This window comes from Canis lupus, chromosome 18, assembly GCF_048164855.1.
Source record: "Canis lupus baileyi chromosome 18, mCanLup2.hap1, whole genome shotgun sequence".
Taxonomy (NCBI): Eukaryota; Metazoa; Chordata; class Mammalia; order Carnivora; family Canidae; genus Canis; species Canis lupus.
The window spans coordinates 28,949,642-28,966,622 of record NC_132855.1 but is presented as its reverse complement, the minus strand read 5'-3'; the positions used below and the strand labels follow the sequence as shown (position 1 = coordinate 28,966,622).

Below are 16,981 nucleotides of genomic sequence, written 5' to 3'. Positions count from 1 at the left end.
GTGCTGCTTATTCAGTAAACTTACTTTTCCCTTGTTCTTCCAGCAGTTCTTCTAGGCGAGGGGTCTGCTGTGCTGATTCTCAGGAGTCTCTGTGCCTTGGTGGAGGTGCTCCACCCCTTGCCGGGTGCCAGGCTCAGTGTGAGCTGTTTATCCTTCGAGGCTTTGTTCCCTAGAGGCCCTGCCTGGTGAAACAAAGAGGAAAAAAAAAAGGCAGCAGCCAGATTTCCCACCCCACAGTGGCCTAGATGCTCCTGGGGGCAGGCACAGATGCACTGATCTGCACGGCTTACTGGGCGCCCGGCGGCAGGAGAGTTCTTGTTGTCCTGCGCCCTCCTTGCCTCCGCCTGTCCCAGGGGGAACGCAAGCTCGCTGGTTTTGTGCCCTCGGATCCGGAGCCCTGCACCACTGGACCCGCGCTCCCAGGTACCACCGCTGCCAAAGGGAACGGAGGACAACTGCCTCCAGCCCTTCCGGGCTCTAGGGCGAGGGAGCTCCGGAGCCGGCCGCGATGCCCCGAGGGCTCGGCCCTCCAGCCCTTTACCGAGATTGGACCTTGGTTTGCGGTGAGCTTTGCGGTGAGCTTTGCAGGTGAGCTTCCCCCGGGGGTGTCCCTCCTCTTTCAGTGGCTCCGGGAATCTGGAATCTTCACTGCCCTTCCTGCAATTCTGCCCCAGTTCCCTGCTAAGCACTTTTCCATCAGGGAAAACTCCAGGGCGGATTTTAAAGTTCTCGCTTCTCCAGGGCTTGGCTTTCCTGGCCGGAGGCTTTTGCTGTTCTGCTTTAGCAGGGCTCCTCGAGTGCCCCTCCCCCGCTTACTTTTTTTTTTTTTTTTTTTTTTTTTTTTGCCTTTCTACCTTGTTAGAAGTGAAAACTTTTCTCTCTGTATGGCTCCGGCTGTTCCCTCTTTACATGTCAGGTCGAATCTGTAGGTGTTCAGGATGTCTTGAAAGTTATCTAGGTCAGTTTGTAGGACCAGGTGAGTTGAGGACCCCTACTCTTCCACTATCTTGCCAATCTCTCCCTCCACCCATTTTTTATTTGGATTATTTGGGGGATGTTTTGCTATTGAGTTATATGAATTCCATATAAATTTTGGATATTAGCCCTGTATCAGATAAGATTTCCAAATATTTTCTCCCGTTCAGTAGGTTGCCTTTTCATTTTGTGAGTGGTTTCCTTTGCTTGTGCAGGAGCTTCTTGGTTTCATATAGTCCCACTTGCATATTTTTTGTTCTATTTGCCTTTGGTATCAAATTTTAAAAATTATTGCCAAGGTAGATGTCAAGGAGCTTACTGCCTATGCTTTCTTCTAGGAGTTTTGTGATTTCAGGCCTCACATTTGAGCCTTTAATCCATTTCAAATTTATTTTTGTATATAGTGTGAGATAGTGGTCCAGTTTCATTCTTTTGCATATGGCTGTCCAGTTTTCCGACCATTTACTGAAGAGACTGTTCTTAACTCCTTTGTCAAAGATTAATTGACCATATATGTGGGTTAATTTCTGGTCTCTCTATTCTGTCGATTGATCTATGCGTCTGTTTTTATGCTAACACATATTATTTGGGTTAGTGTAGTTTTGTAATGTAGCTAAAAATCAGGGAACAAGATACCTCCAGTTTTATTCTTCTTTCTCAAGAGCACTCTGGCTATTCAGGTCTTCGGTGATTTTATATGAATTTTAGGATCATTTGTCATATTTCTGTGACACACGCCATTGGAATTTTGATAGAGATTGTAATCTATAGATTGCTTTGGATGATACAGACATTTTAATATTACCTCTTTCAATCCATGAGTACAGAATATCTTTCCATTTGTGTCTTCTTCAGTTTCTTTTATCTGTCTTACAATTTTCAGCATACATATTTTTAACCTCCTTTATTCAATTTATTCCTAGGTATTTTATTATTTTCTATGCAATTGTACATAGGACTGTTTTCTTAATTTCTCTTTCTGATAGTTTGTTATAAGTATATAGAAATGCAACAAATTTATGTATATTGATTTTGTATTCTGCAACTTTACTGAATTTTTTGGTTCTAAAAGTTTTTTGGTGGAGTCTTTATGGTTTTCTATATGTAATGGAAATATTGTGTCATCTGCCTGCAAATAAGAACAACTTTACTTCTTTCCTGGTTGGGATGGGTTTTATTTCTTTTTCTTACCTAATTAGCCTGTCTAGCACTTCCATATATGTTGAATAAAAATAGTGAGTGGACATCTTTATCTTGCTCCTGATTTTAGAGAAAAAGCTTTCAGTTGTTCATTATTGTGTATGATGTTAGCTTTGGGTTCATCATAAATGACCATTATTATGTTGAAGTGTGCTCTTTCTACACCTTCTTTGTTAAGAGTTTTTATCATAAATGAATATTGAATTTTGTCAAATGCATGTTCTGCATCTATTGAAATGATTAACATTTTTATTCTTCATTTTATTAATGTGGTGTATCATGTTGATTCGTTTGCAGATGTTAAGCCATCCTTGCATCCCTGGAAGAAATCCCATTTGATCATGTGTGGTCCTTTTATTGCATTGCTGAATTTGGTTTGCTAATATTTTATTGAAGATTTTTTGCATCTGTGTCTATCAAGGTTCTTGGCCTGTAACTTTTCTTTTGATGTCTTCTTCTGGTTGTCACATCAGGGTAATGCTCATAGAAGGATTGCTCTTTATTCTTGAGTGTTTGGTGGAATTCATCAGTGAAGCCATCTGGTCCTGGACTTTTTGATTTTTGATTACTGATTCAATCCCCTTACTAGTAACTGGTCTGTTTAGATGATCTATTTCCTCACGACTCAGTCTTGGAAGGGTGTGTGTTTCTAGGAATTTATTCATTTCTTCTAAGTTGTCCAATTTGTTGGATTATAATTGTTCTTCTTTCATTTCTGATTTTATTTATATGAATTCTCCCCCTTTTTTTCTTGGTAAGTCTAGCTAAAGGCTTGTCAATTTCATTTATCTGTTCAAAGAACCAGTTCTTAGCTTTACTGATCTTTTCTATTGCTTCTGTAGTCTCTATTTTGTTTAATTCTTCTCTGATCTTTGTTATTTCTTTCCTCCTATTAAACTCAAGATTTGCCTCTTCTTTTTTTCTGTTCTCTGAGATGTAAAATTGGGTTATTTATATGAGATTTTTCTTGTTTCTTGGGATAAGCACTTATTGTTATGAACTTCTCTCTTAGAACTGCTTTTACTGTATCCGATATGTTTTGGTATATTGCATTTTCATTTTTATTTGTCTCAAGATATTATTTTATTTCTCTTTTGATTTCTTCATTGACCCATCAGTTGTTCAATAACATGTTATTTAATCTCTTATATTTGTGAATTTTCCAGTTTTTTTCTTTTAATTGATTTCTAGTTTCAAACCATTGCGGTCAGAAAAGATACTTGATATGATTTCAATCTTTAAGAAGATAAGTGTTGATTCAGTTGCTTGCTAGGACTATCATTATCTGTTTTTTTCATAGAGAAATGCTGATTACAGATTCAACTTCTGGCTAATTTGGAACAATGGCTACACCTAAAAAGAATTCCTTCCTTTGGAGAAATAAGTGTAAATAATAGAATAAATCCTATTTGTTTATGATGTATAGGTATGTTTTAAGGTAATCTCTGTTGGTATATAACTCCAAGACCTCAACCTGGAATGCTTATATTTTGGAAAGCTCTCATTTAGCTCCATTAAAAGACATTCCCCCCTCAGGCTTTCACTCCGGGTCCCCTGAGACTACTTTAACTTTCTAGAGTTGCTGAAAGCATTTGTAGAGTAGAAAAATAACATAGAGAATATGGTTTAGAAAGTCATTTCAGGCAGCCCAGGTGGCTCAGTGGTTTAGCGCCGCCTTTGTCCCAGGGCGTGATCCTAGAGACCCGGCATGGAGTCCCACATCGGGCTCCCTGCATGGAGCCTGCTTCTCCCTCTGCCTCTGCCTCTGCCTCTGCGTGTGCGTGTGTGTGTGTGTGTGTGTGTGTGTGTGTGTGTCTCAGGAATAAATAAATAAAATCTTTAAAAAAAAGTTATTTCTAGAATTACTTTTGGCTCTAAGCACCATGGGTATCATGGATGTTCATGGTAGACTCTATCTGGTTTTTCTCATCCTATGCACTCAGACAAGTGTGGAATGGGTGACCTAACATGTCAGACATTACACTGTGATGATATTACTTCTCATTAAAGAAGCTATCCTTTCTGAGTAGTCCTCAAAAAAGGGAAGTATTTTTAGGTAGAAAAACAAAATCTTTCTTGTGATCTAAAAGCATCTCTCTCCTCTGGATTGATGAGGAAAGGTTATGATGCTGCCTCCCCCACAAATTCTAGCCCATTACATTTTCATTCCAAACTTCTAGTCACATGTCTAAATATTCTCATTCCATACCAGTCCAGTATCTTAAGAGAAGAAAGATTAGCAGTTATCTTCCATCCAAAACAACAACAAGAAAACATATATACATAGGGCTTGATTATACAAACTGCTCCCACACATATAACCACATTGATCTTCATAATAACCCTATAATTGTTTGCTGTGATAGGTCGGCCACAAAATTTGTATATGTCTATGTTCTTGTACACCAAGGCTCCCTAGCTATTTGGCATGTGACAATCCTCCCTTTGTGAGAAAAAAGCACCCACTTGATGTCATCAGGATGTCTAATAACCAAAGGTGTGGGACATTCCATTCACAAGTAGTAATTTATATAAAATAAAAGAAGGGAGGGGTGGAAAGTATGCAATTTGTGCAGTCTTTGTTTTGCCATGTGTCATGAGAGTGTTCCCAAACCCACATCTCAGAGACTCGAATGAAAAGGGAAAGAATTTATAACAGGATACCATCACTGTGGTTGACTTGAGTACAAAGGAAGGAGGCAGTCACCTCGCCCTGGGAAGAAGCAGCAAATAGACCGTGTTCCTGGAACTGCACCGTGGATGACTCTCTCCATGCCTACCTCCCAAGATTAGAGGGTGGAGGGAAGATTTTCATTCTTCCATATGTGACAGCTAGGACTTCCCTTCCACATACTTCAATCTTTTCTGGGTTTCTACAGTCCCACACACTTTGGTTAATTTCATTTGTTTGTGTTCAAAGGGAGACACCTTCAAGTATTCCAATCTTTGAAAGGCAGTGAAGTGTTGTTGGATGGACTGAGCAAAGTCTTGAAGCATAAACAGAAACTTTCCTGTTGGAAGATACAAGTGAGATTTGCAAGTAGATGTCATTGAGGGGCCTCATGTACTCCCTCACAAGGACAAACCCTTCACTGGAGACAGTCTGCATTCCACCATGCTCCTTCGTGCACAGCTAAGCAATCTCTCAAAGCTGGTCCCTTTCTCTAAGGTGGAACCCGAGGCTCCTGCCATGGCCAGGAGGCCATCAAGGCCCCTCACTTAACTATTTTCAAGTTTATTGTGGTGGTTTATGCTGTTTGATGTTGTTATTGCTGTTGTCATTGTTATTATTCAAATATAATTCATATGTCATTAAAGTTCACCATTTTAAAGTATACAATTTAGTTGGGATTTTTGGTATATTCACAAGGTTGTGCAACCATCTTCACTGTCCAGGCCTAGGATTTTTCATTACCCTGAAAGAAATATCTACTCCCATTAGCAGTTACTTCCCCTGCAGCCTGGCCAAAAATAAAAAATAAATAAAAATAAAAATAAAAATTTACTTCCTAACTTTATGGATTTACCAATTCTGAACATTTCATATAAATAAAATCATGCAGTATGTGGCCTTTTATGTCCGACTTCTTTCATTTATGAGCATAGTGTTTCCAAGTTTATCCATATTGTAATATCAGTATCAGTACTTTCTTTATTCCCTTTTATGGTTACGTAACATTCCACTGTATGGATATACCACATTTTGTTTATCCATTCAACTATTGTTGAACATTTAGGTTGGTTCTACATTTTGGCTAAGATAAATAAAGCTGCTATGAATACTCACATGTAAGTTTTTATGTAAAGAAATATTTTCTGATTTGGCTTTTATTTGTCTAGAAAATCTCTTTTAAATACCCTCAAAAAGTTATTTCAGATAGAAAGCTTTATTTTCTTTTTAAGATTTCATTTATTTTAGAGAGAGACTGTGCAAGTGGGGAGAGGAACAGAGGGAGAGGGAGAGAATCTCAAGCAGACTTCATGCAGAGCCCCATGCTGGGCTCCATCTCACAGGCTCATGACCCTGAGATCATGACCTGAGCCAAAACCAAGAGTCAGAGGGCTGCTTAATTCACTGAACTGCTTTGGTGCCCCTTAAAGTAGAAGGCTTTAGCTTTTACCTTACATTGTCTCTAGGATTATTTTGGTTCTACTACCTGTCAAGGCTAGGTATTGATTTTTTTTTTTTCTTATTCTTAAACATCTTGGGAACTAACCTTCCCAAGGCCATGAGGTACTTGGTACCATGTAGGCATGACAAGAGAAGTGTATTGATGTATTTTGAAAGAGTGTTAGATGGTACTCAATAATGGTTACTCAAAGTGACACTTATTTCCATTAAGTTAACTTTCAATTCTCTTTTTGGAGGAAATTAACTAACCAGAAACCAACTCCTAAGCTTTAAATACACTTCTTAAGGAAAAGTCAAAGGAAAATTATTTTTGATCTGCTCTACAATAGTCATTACACAGCCCAGTACTGAGTCAAAAGTAAGTTCAAAATAAATAATTGTAAAATAAAAACACTAATGAATAAGTGAATAAATGTACACTTGATAGCTAGGACACAAATCATAGGGGGAAATTAAAAACTATTTAGGCAACATTTCTTTAGAAAAATGCCAATCAGGGATGCCTGGGTGGCTCATTGGTTGAGTGTCTGCCTTTGGCTCATGGCATGATCCCGAGGTCCTGGGATCGAGTTCCACATTGGGCTCCATGCATGGAGCCTGCTTCTCCCTCTGCCTATGTCTCTTCTATGCCTCTCTCTCTGTGTCTCTCATGAATAAATAAATAAAATCTTTTTTTCAAAAATGCCAAGGACTGGAGATTTAAAAATTGTAAAATTTTATACCCTAGAGTAGTATTTCTTGAGAGACAAAGTACTTAAGATGAAAGAATGTTCTTGTTTTCCAGATCAGTTTTGCAAGTTATATTTAATTGTTCATAGGAATAATAACAAGCTAGACAAATTTGTTAATACAACCCATAGGTCCTTTGCCTCCTGGACCAACCCCGGCTTTCTGATGGAAGTGCCAGCACTCATACTGGGCCCAATTCATTGTCAATGAAACATAAAGTGGAAGACAAAGAAGAAAGAGAAAAGGAAAAGACAAGGGAGAAGGCAGCTAGTTCTGATGTTAGGAAATGTTCAAGTGTCACATAAGCATTCAGTCTCCACTTGTTCTATTCTTGACTTCACCTCTAAGTTATTTGGTGGCATCAGACAAATCACTTCGATTTCTATTGCCTCAGTTTCTCTCATATATAAATTTGGGCTAACATTGCTTGCCCTTAACAAGTTCAAATAGCATTTGAGGTAGAAAGTTGGAAAGGCTCAACCTGTGCCTGTAAAGTGTATTTACAGCCCCCTGGAGCAAAGCAGGTTGGAGCTAAAAGTATCATTATTTTTGTAGTTAGAAAGTCAGAATCTATCCTCCATCATGTTTTAAGCCTTTGAAAGAGCTCTTTGTTTTTCTGCCTAAGCTTTGGCCCACAGGGGAAAATATTCTGTCTTTCAAAAGGTTTCTTTCATAAACAGGTCATTCTTTTTAAGTGGGTTTCACTGACTATGTTTATTAACATGTAGTAACACTTAAGGGAGGTTTCATTCGGTACTGAGAATAAAGCAGTGTGGGCAGCCGGCCACCCCTTAGCCTAAAAAGAAATATTGTCTAGAACAAGGCCCGAGGCACTGAGAGAGGCCAACGCCACTGCAGGTTGCTGCTTGAGTCTTGCGTCAGTCACTCAAACCAAGCAGTGCAAACAATGATGATGGTGTCCCAGAGAGCCCTCATCCCAGACAAGGCCAGTGGGTGAAGCCTTTCTTACTCACTGAAATGATTTCACCAGAGAGAAATCTGTGTCAATAAAGGGGAAGATGAAGATATTCAAGTTGATAAACAGCACAAAATTTAATTTTATAAGCTGTCTTTCCATGTTTTCTTTCTGTCCATGTGGTTGAATTTTCCCTGTTATGTAAGCTAAACATTTTCATTTTTGATGTATGTCATGACTGAGTCTGTTAACTCTTCCTGTGATTTTCCTCCCATCTCACATCCCACTACTTGTCCTAATTTGGTCTTTTTTCCCCCTTGCAAGGAACAGAAATCCTTTTGATGAAGGCCATCTTTAGAGACTTCTGGACCTTAGTAAATCTTACTGTAGGATCATCCATTACATTCCTTACAAAGGTAAAATCGGGTTAGAATATTCCTCCAGAGGGGCACCCGGGAGGCTTAGTGGTTGAGCATCTCCCTTCGGCTGTGGTGATCCCGGGGTCCTGCTTCTCCCTCTGCCTGTGTCTCTGCCTCTCTCTCTGTATCTTTCATGAGTAAATAAAGTCTTTAAAAAAAGATGCCTCCAGAGCAATCTTGAATGAACACAGTAAGTCAGGAAGGGCAACCTGCTGCCCAAGGGGTGTATGGGAAAAGGAAAGCCAATCACATCAGCCTCCAGAGTGGCCAAAGGAACTGAGTGGAGGTCACCAGCTGGGAGGCCTTTCTCCTCCTCTCCACCGGGACTTTGTCCCTGAATGCTCACCAGTGATCAGCAAAGCCTAGTACTTGAAGCAAACGTTCTGCTTTAATGGTAAGATATGTACTGCCTGTCCTCTAAAGCTCCAACCCCTTCAGGTTTCATTCCAGAAAAATGAAATTTTGCCCTGTCATATGCACTCAGAAACTAACAGAAGATTTGTTATAAATCCAGGAAATTAAACTCTGACCAACAGTCGGTGCATCGAGGCCTGTCAGGGCTTGATGAAGATCTTCAGAAGTCCTGAGCATTAGAGATAATGCTTCCCATGCCACCACCACCTACCATATGCAATATCACTTCTGGTAAAAATCTAAACCTTGCAGTAGAAGGAATTTCAGCAAAGCTCAGACTCTTACCATGAAAATAATGCAATGCATTTCCTGAAATATCATTATTTTTTTCTTTTTGTTTGTGTCCTATTAACTGGTGATCTAAGCATGTGCTCAGTGTGTCTTTTGGGGGATTTTATCCCTGCCTCCACGCACCTGTATACCCACCAAATATTTCCCACTTGATTGGTTTGCTTATTTGTATCACAAGTTTTTCCACTGAAACAATCATGCTTAATGTGATCTTACTTCTTTTGAGGGAACTGTGAAGAAGCAGGAGTATGTTTTTCTAACATTTTAAATATAAAATCAATGTATTCATTTAAGACACACTTCTTGAGCTCTAATGATGTTCCAAGGAGAACATAGGAAGTCAACCTTATTACAAGGATAATTAATGCTTGAGGCAAAGTCACATGTGGACAAAACCATGAAAGACAAGCCATGAGCTGAGTGACCAAGCCATGTGACTATTTAAGATGGAGAGAAAAGCACCTAAAAGGGACAGTATTAGTCTGTTCAAGCTGCTGTAACAAAATACCGAAGTCTGCATGGCTTCAAGAATGGAATTTTTTTCTCACAGTTCTGATGACTGGCAAGTCCAAGATGAAGGTACAGGCCAACTCAGTTCCTGGTGACAGCCCTCTTTCTGACTCATAGATGGTGGTCAGCCTACTGTATCTTCACATGATGGGGATAGGGAGACCTTTCTCATGTCTGTAATTCTAAAGGTACTAATCCCATTAGAAGGATTCAACCATTATGACCTCATCTAAACTTAAAATCCAGGACCCTGGGTGGTGCAGCGGTTTGGCGCCTACCTTTGGCCCAGGGTGCGATCCTTGGGACCCGGGATCGAGTCCCACGTCGGGCTCCCGGTGCGTGGAGCCTGCTTCTCCCTCTGCCTGTGTCTCTGCCTCTCTCTCTCTCTGTGTGACTATCATAAATAAATAAAAATAAAAAAAAATAAAAAAATAAAAATAAACTTAAAATCCCTCTCCAAGACCTCACCTCCCACTGCCATCACACTGGGGATTAGGATTTCAACATATAAAAATTCAGGGGTGATGCAAACATAAGTCCTTAACAGGGATGGAGACAAAGACAACATGGAACCTTGAGGGACTGAAAGGAGACCACCAAGACTCAACGGCAAGGTAGAAAATGGCACTCTGGCAGCAACGGAACTGGCAGCGTATTAGGAATTTTCCTAAATGGCAATTTTTATTTTTTCTGAGAGAAATAGGCCACAAAAGAAGGATTTTAGGCAAGGCACAACATGGTCACTTTTGAGTTTTATAAATATTATCCTGACCAGGTGCCTGAGAGGGTGGACTAGAAGAGAGAAGTAAGCAAGGAGAACAGTTAGGATGTCACTGAAGTATCTCAGTAGACAGTTGGCCACTACTCTTTAAGACATTTTTGTACCAATTTTTAAAAATCCATGAGTCATCATTGGTAGGCAGAGGAATTAGAAGAAAGACACTACCTTGCAGACACATGGCTTGAAAAAGAGCCCTTTGTGACAAGAAAGATTGGCCTTCCTCCGACATGAGGCAGACCTGTGCCAGGGGCAGGGCTGAGTTGTGGTTTCAGCCCCACTGGCCCTCTTGCGCAGGCACCCTGCATAGCACATGAAGCACACAGGTAAGTGTATGCACAGTGACAGTGGTGAGAGAGAGTGATGGGTTGGAGTACCTGAAGGACTGTGGGAGACTGAGATGCTTAGGACAACATCTGAGTCCCAAGCTTGGATTTCTGAGTAAAAGCTACTGAATCTAGACTTGAATACAGTGACCCTAAGGTGATTGAGCCATCCAAATAGAATATAATACGATCAGCATGCGTCCATCAGATAGGATCTCCTTGTACTAGCCTGTAAACTCTATGAAAACAAAGACTGTGCTTTATTTGGGGCTGCCAAGTGTGGCTGTACAATATTCAACTCATGTAGGCATAAGCATCAGCCCTAGAAATGATTCTCAATACATACCACTGAGTGAATAAGCAAAATGAAGCTCAGGAGAGGGCTCAGCATGAAAGCCTTCACCCCTCATGACAGATGATTGAAGCAAACTCTGATTTCTGATCTCGTCATACATGAATTTCAACCAGGGCTTGTGAAGAGTGACTTTTTTACCAGACTTGACACTGGGAAGTGGACTGGGAAAATGGGTTAAAGGAAACAAATACAGTCAGGTGAGGGGAAAGATGGTGTAACCAGGTTACTTGGTAATTTTAAGAACACGTTTTGTCAGCTACTTAAAAAGAGAGGGGATTGCAGGAGACCAGGAAAAAGAGTAGAGAAATGAGAAAGCAAAAGAGAGAAAAGCAATCCTCTCTGCTCCATAGTTTTAATTCCCCTTTTCTACTTGGAGTAAGGAACAAACCACTGTGAATGCCTGACTGGTTTCTGATTCCACTCTTCCCACCTTCCTATATCTTCTTTCTCCCAAACATCACCATTTTCAAGGGAAGGAAGGCTAAGGTTCAGGGAACAGATATTTAAAATGAGAGTCTAATTGGATGGGTGAGGAAATCTCCATGTTCAACGTCCTTCACAGTGCCAATCTACCAAGTCGACAGAACTGTCACATAAGCAGTTGCTGCCTTTAAAGAATGACATCCTGTCACATCCTGCAGTAATAACAGGGCTGGACCAAGGCACAAGAGACAAGGATGTGGCATCCCATGCTTTGGTAATATCCGTGTTTCTCTAGGCCTCCAGTTTCTCACCACAAAAAGGAGGGGCAGCATATCTGCAAGAAGCAGACCGTCTACATCGACTTTCCTGCTTTCCGCCATCTGGTCAATTTCCTGTTGTCATGAAGCACCCATTACTGAGGGAGAACCATACTTGGCGCTGTTGAACTACGCTCATTTGGTGAAACATGGTGAGGTTTTAATCATCTAAGACACCTTCAATTACTTAGGGGGTGGGGCAAGGAGGATCATGATTTTTAGAACCCTGGAAATGTTCTTTGAGGATAAAAATTGAGTGTCAGGGGCTCTGTGAGCCCGTGATGGGAAGCTGCTGCAGAAATTGGCGGTGCACAAAGTTTAGATTCCAATGAGGCTACAGTTTTACTATAAACAGGCACAGATGCACGGAGGGGACTTTGGGAAGCTGGTCGGTTTTCTAGTCTCCTCACAAGAGGGCAGTGCTGCTTCACAGTTGTGGCCTTTGCTCCGTAGGCCAGGGGCAGCCTGGCTGCAGGTCCCCAACGTTTGTCTCACTCATCTCAGGCATCACCAAAGAAGTTTGTTTTGTTCAGGACCTTGTTAGAAGGAAAATCTTAGCAAAAGTTGTTCTCTTTTGTCTTCTCAGAAATTTACAGGGTGATTCTGGAATCATAAATAGCCACAGATTCTCTTACTTCTACCCTGGAAATGAAGGGAATTAAGAGCATCAGTTGGTTAGTGATAGGATAAATGCAATTAATGAAATCCCTTTTGATGACCTACTGCACATTACAGGCACTTCTGGAGATTGTAAAAGTTTATGAGAGACACGTGAGTGCTTAGTACACTTGGTATCCTTGAGACATGAACCTACCCTCAGGGGATAGCTCAGGTATATTTAACAGAAACATATTTTAAAGAACTATTTTAAGTCTTATAAATATGACTATGTGGGCAAAGAGAAATTGCTAATCAAGTTTCAGAATTATAGTGACTGAAGTCTAAAGAATAACATGTTTTCCAAAATGCTCCTTTTGGAAATGAATGCTTTTGTGTGCCTGTCTTAATATGCACCAGCCAAGAATTTTTCACTGGTGACTTACTACAGATGCATGTGTGTGTATGCATATACACACATACATGCTCTGCGTCCTCTAATGAGATTAAACTCAATTTCAGAACTGAGTTCAAATTTTGAACAGTTCCAAAAATTTGCCTATGTGGCCTTAACATTCTCTCTAAATTCTTCAGGTCAGAACCATCATCTTTTCTGCTAAACCAAATTTGAGAGTACATTTTCAAGAGCTATTTTAATCAAACTGAAAGTTCATTCTTGGACAAAAGGGAATGTGTTCCCTAGAAATTCACAATTCAAAATTTAAGAAAACAACTCCAGAGGCACCTGGCTGACTCAGTCAGAGGAGGAGCATGCAACTCTTGATCTCAGGGTCAGGAGTTTGAGCCCCATATAGGGTGTAGAGATTACTTAAATAAATATTTTTTTTTTAGAAAAAGAAAGAAAAAAGAAAACAACCCCATTTATAACAGAATTGAAAACAATAAAATACTTAGGAATAAATTTAACAAAAGAATTTTTAAAAAGAGAATTGCTAGGCTTATACACTGAAAACTGCAAAATATTACTGGAAATTGAAAAAGATCCTACTAAATAAAAAATGTCCCAAGGTCATGGATCAGAAGATATTAAGATCTTCTGAATTTGTTAAGATGGCAAAACTCCAAAGATTCATCTTCAGATTCAACATAATAAAGTCTCAGCTGGCTTTTTTGCAGAAATTGATAGGCTCATCCACGTGTGGGATCCAGAATAGCCAAAGCAACCTTGGAAAAAAACAACAAAGTTGGAGGTGTCACACTTCCTTATTTTAAATACTACAAAGCTACAGGAATCAAGACTGCAGTATTGGCATAAATATAGACATAGAGATTAATAGAAATGAGAACCCAGAAGTAAATTCATATACTTATGATCAATCGATTTTTGACAATGGTCTCAAGATAATTCAATGAGGGAAGAAGACTGCTTTCAACAAATGGTGCTAGACAGCTGTTAATCACATACAAAAGAATGAATTTGGACCCTATTTCACACCATGTACAAAATTAATTCAAAATGGATTAAAATGTAAGAGGTACAACTAAGGCCATACCTGTTAGAAGGAAACAGAAGTCTTTGTGACCTTGAATTGGGCAACAGTTTCTACGATATAACATCAAAGCACAAAGCATGAAAGGAAAAATAATGCATAAACTGACAAAATTTTTTAAATTTTGTGATTCAAAGGGCACTATCAAGAAAGTGAGATGATAACCCACAGAATGGGAGAAAAAAACCACAAATGACATATCACATAAGGATATAATGTCCATAATATGTAAAGCACTCTTAGAGCTCAGCAATTAAAAGATAAACAATCCAAGTTTTGAATGGTCAAAGGTTTGAACAGAAATTCCTCTAAAAAAAATACAAATGACCAATAATCACATGAAAAATACCCAACACAATTATTAGTCATTAGGGAAATGAAAATCAAAACCACAAAGAGATACACTTCAGATCCAATAGGATGGCTGTAATAATATTCTAAAAGACAATAACAGGAATGGGGTGCTACATGACCCCATCCCAGGGCATGATGGAAAGAAGGGTCTCCTGTCCTGCTTGATCCTTTGCCCATACCCCATCAGCAGGTGCCAGCCTGAGCCCAGTCTTCTCATCCCTAGTAGATAAAAGAGGACCCACCCACAGACCCGAGCCCATGAAGGGGGACCCTATCCTCTGTCTCTGGGAGGAACCAGGTACTATGGTAGCCTTTGGAGATTCAATATGCAAGATAAAGTCCCCATCCTTATGAAGTATATATTCTAATGGTGGAGATAGGCCTCAGGAATGCAAGCTGCAAATGAAGTATATCACATTTTTTTATGACATGATCATTTGGAAATGCCCTCACCAAAAGAAATCAAGAAAAGAAAGAAGGCTGCTGTTCTTGGTCTCCGGACCAACAAATAGTGCATCGTTGTAGAAGAAGGGAAATAAATCTTGGTTAGAGATGTTGGTGTAACCATAACTGATACTTTCAAGCAGTTTGTGCAAATACTTCCTGAAAAGATGTCACTGTGTTTTGTATGATGCAAGCTTTGAAGCCAAGGAATCCAGAAAAGAGCAGTTGATGGCTTGTGTGTGTGTGTGTGTGTGTGTGTGCGTGTTTAAACAATTTCCAGACCTGAGGTGATGGTTATGCCTCTGTCCTTGGACCTTCAAGTTAAGAGGAATAAGAATCTGAGAGACTTAGAGATTGTTCTCTTCCTGGTTTCCAAGGATAGAAACTGCCTTCTGTGAGAGGATTGGACTAGGGCACCAGAACTAGCGTCTCTGAAAACTAAAGTGATCTATGCAAGCTCCCAGGATACAATCAAAAAGAAATTTCAAAGCATAAAACACAAAAGTCAAGCAAATGGACCAGAAGACCTCAATGGGGCTTGTATTGCTGAAAAGCTAGGTGGATCTTTAATTGTAGCTTTTGAAGGATGCCCTGTAGACCATCATGCAGTGCCACAAAGTGAAAGGTTCCATGTTTAGTGTTGTTATATAAGTAAAACAATATGTTTAGGTCAGGGTCTCACTGAAGGGTCTCACTATCTAGTCATCTGTTAGAGTAAATGAAATATTCTACGAATATGTACAAATGGTCCTAAATAAGTCTAAAATCCGAAGATGTATTGATGTTAAATTAAATCCTTATTGGCCAAATGCCTGTTTCAATGAGTTGGCTTGTAAGGTTTTTGTTAAACTCGTGGTTTTTAATAATGCAGTTCACTAAGCAGCACAAAGCCTTATGAAGAGAATTACTGCATCTTTGTAACCTCAGCAGTTACTTTGTTTCTTTTGCTTAGAGAATTGGTCATAATCTGGTTATAATTTCGGCCCCAAATTCTCTATTCTCTGTTGAGCTAAAGTGAACCGTGGAAACTAAATCTCTTCACTACATGTCACAGCACTAATATACTAACTACAGTGAGATTAAGTAAGACAGTCTTTTAAATCTAGCAAATGTGTGATAGAGACTGCTCAGAACTATGCACACTTCTCATTAAGGGGGGCACGTGGGGATCCCTGGGTGGCGCAGCGGTTTAGCGCCTGCCTCTGGCCCAGGGCGCGATCCTGGAAACCCGGGATCGAATCCCACGTCAGGCTCCCGGTGCATGGAGCCTGCTTCTCCCTCTGCCTATGTCTCTGCCTCTCTCTCTCTCTCTCTGTGTGACTATCATGAATAATAAAAAAAAAAAAATTAAAAAAAAAGGGGGGCACGTGTTGTGATGAGCACTGGATGTGCTATGTAACTGATGAATTGCTAAATTCTACTCCTGAAACCAATATTACACTATATGTCAACTATCTATAATTCAGATAAAAACTTGAAAGATGAAAAAAAAGGAATTGTGCACACTTCTAACCAGTTGAACTTAGAAGTAGCTGTATTGGCTTTATTATTAAAGGTAGCTTAAAAAAAAAGACAGTAACAAATGTCAGCGAAGTTGTGGAGAACTCTCAGACATTGCTGATGGGAATGTGAAATGGTACAGTCATTTTAGAAAAGAGTTTGGAGGCTCCTCAAAAAGTTGAACCCAGCAATTCCATTCCTTTGGTATATACCCAAGATAATGAAAAACATGCCTTTACACAAAAACCTATGCACGTATGTTCAGAACATCATTATTTATAATAGCCAAAAGGTGAAAACAATCTAAACGTCCATCAACTGACAAATAACTAAATGAGGCATGGAGTATCCGTACAATGGAATAGTATTCATGCATAAAAAGGAATGAAGTACTGAATGAAAATTTTAACTAAATGAAGACCGCACTCACAAAAGACCACATATTTTGTTCCATTTATAGGAAATTTCCAGAAAAGGCAAATCTGCTGGCGCAGAAAGTAAACTGGTGGTTTTCAAGGGCTAGGGTAGGGAGGAATGGGAGTGACTACTAATGGGAATGGGATTTTCTTCTGGGATGATGAAATGTTATGGAATTAAATTATAACGATGATTGCAGAGCTTTGTAAACACACTAAAAATCATTGAGTTTTATGCTCTAAAGAGTGAATTTTATGGTATGTAAATTATATTTCAATTAAGAGAGAGACAGAGAAAAAGAGAATGGGCTTTGACAGAATGTTCCCAACCATGAAGGAGATGGAAGTAGAAATGAGGTCATTAAAATGCTAGA

At 39.6% G+C, this 16,981-nt stretch overlaps 1 protein-coding gene and 1 pseudogene across 1 annotated transcript in view; one reads left to right on the top strand and one right to left on the bottom strand.

The window, feature by feature from the left end:
- The first annotated feature begins 245 nt into the window (after positions 1-245).
- LOC140609360 (uncharacterized) lies at positions 246-15,381 on the top strand (annotated as a pseudogene).
- SNX13 (sorting nexin 13) overlaps positions 12,140-16,981 on the bottom strand; it is a 180,668-nt gene continuing 175,826 nt past the window's right edge. Inside the window, exon 28 of the mRNA XM_072783853.1 lies at positions 12,140-12,427. The gene's annotated coding sequence lies outside the window, so the exon portion shown is untranslated. The remainder of the gene's footprint in view (positions 12,428-16,981) is intronic.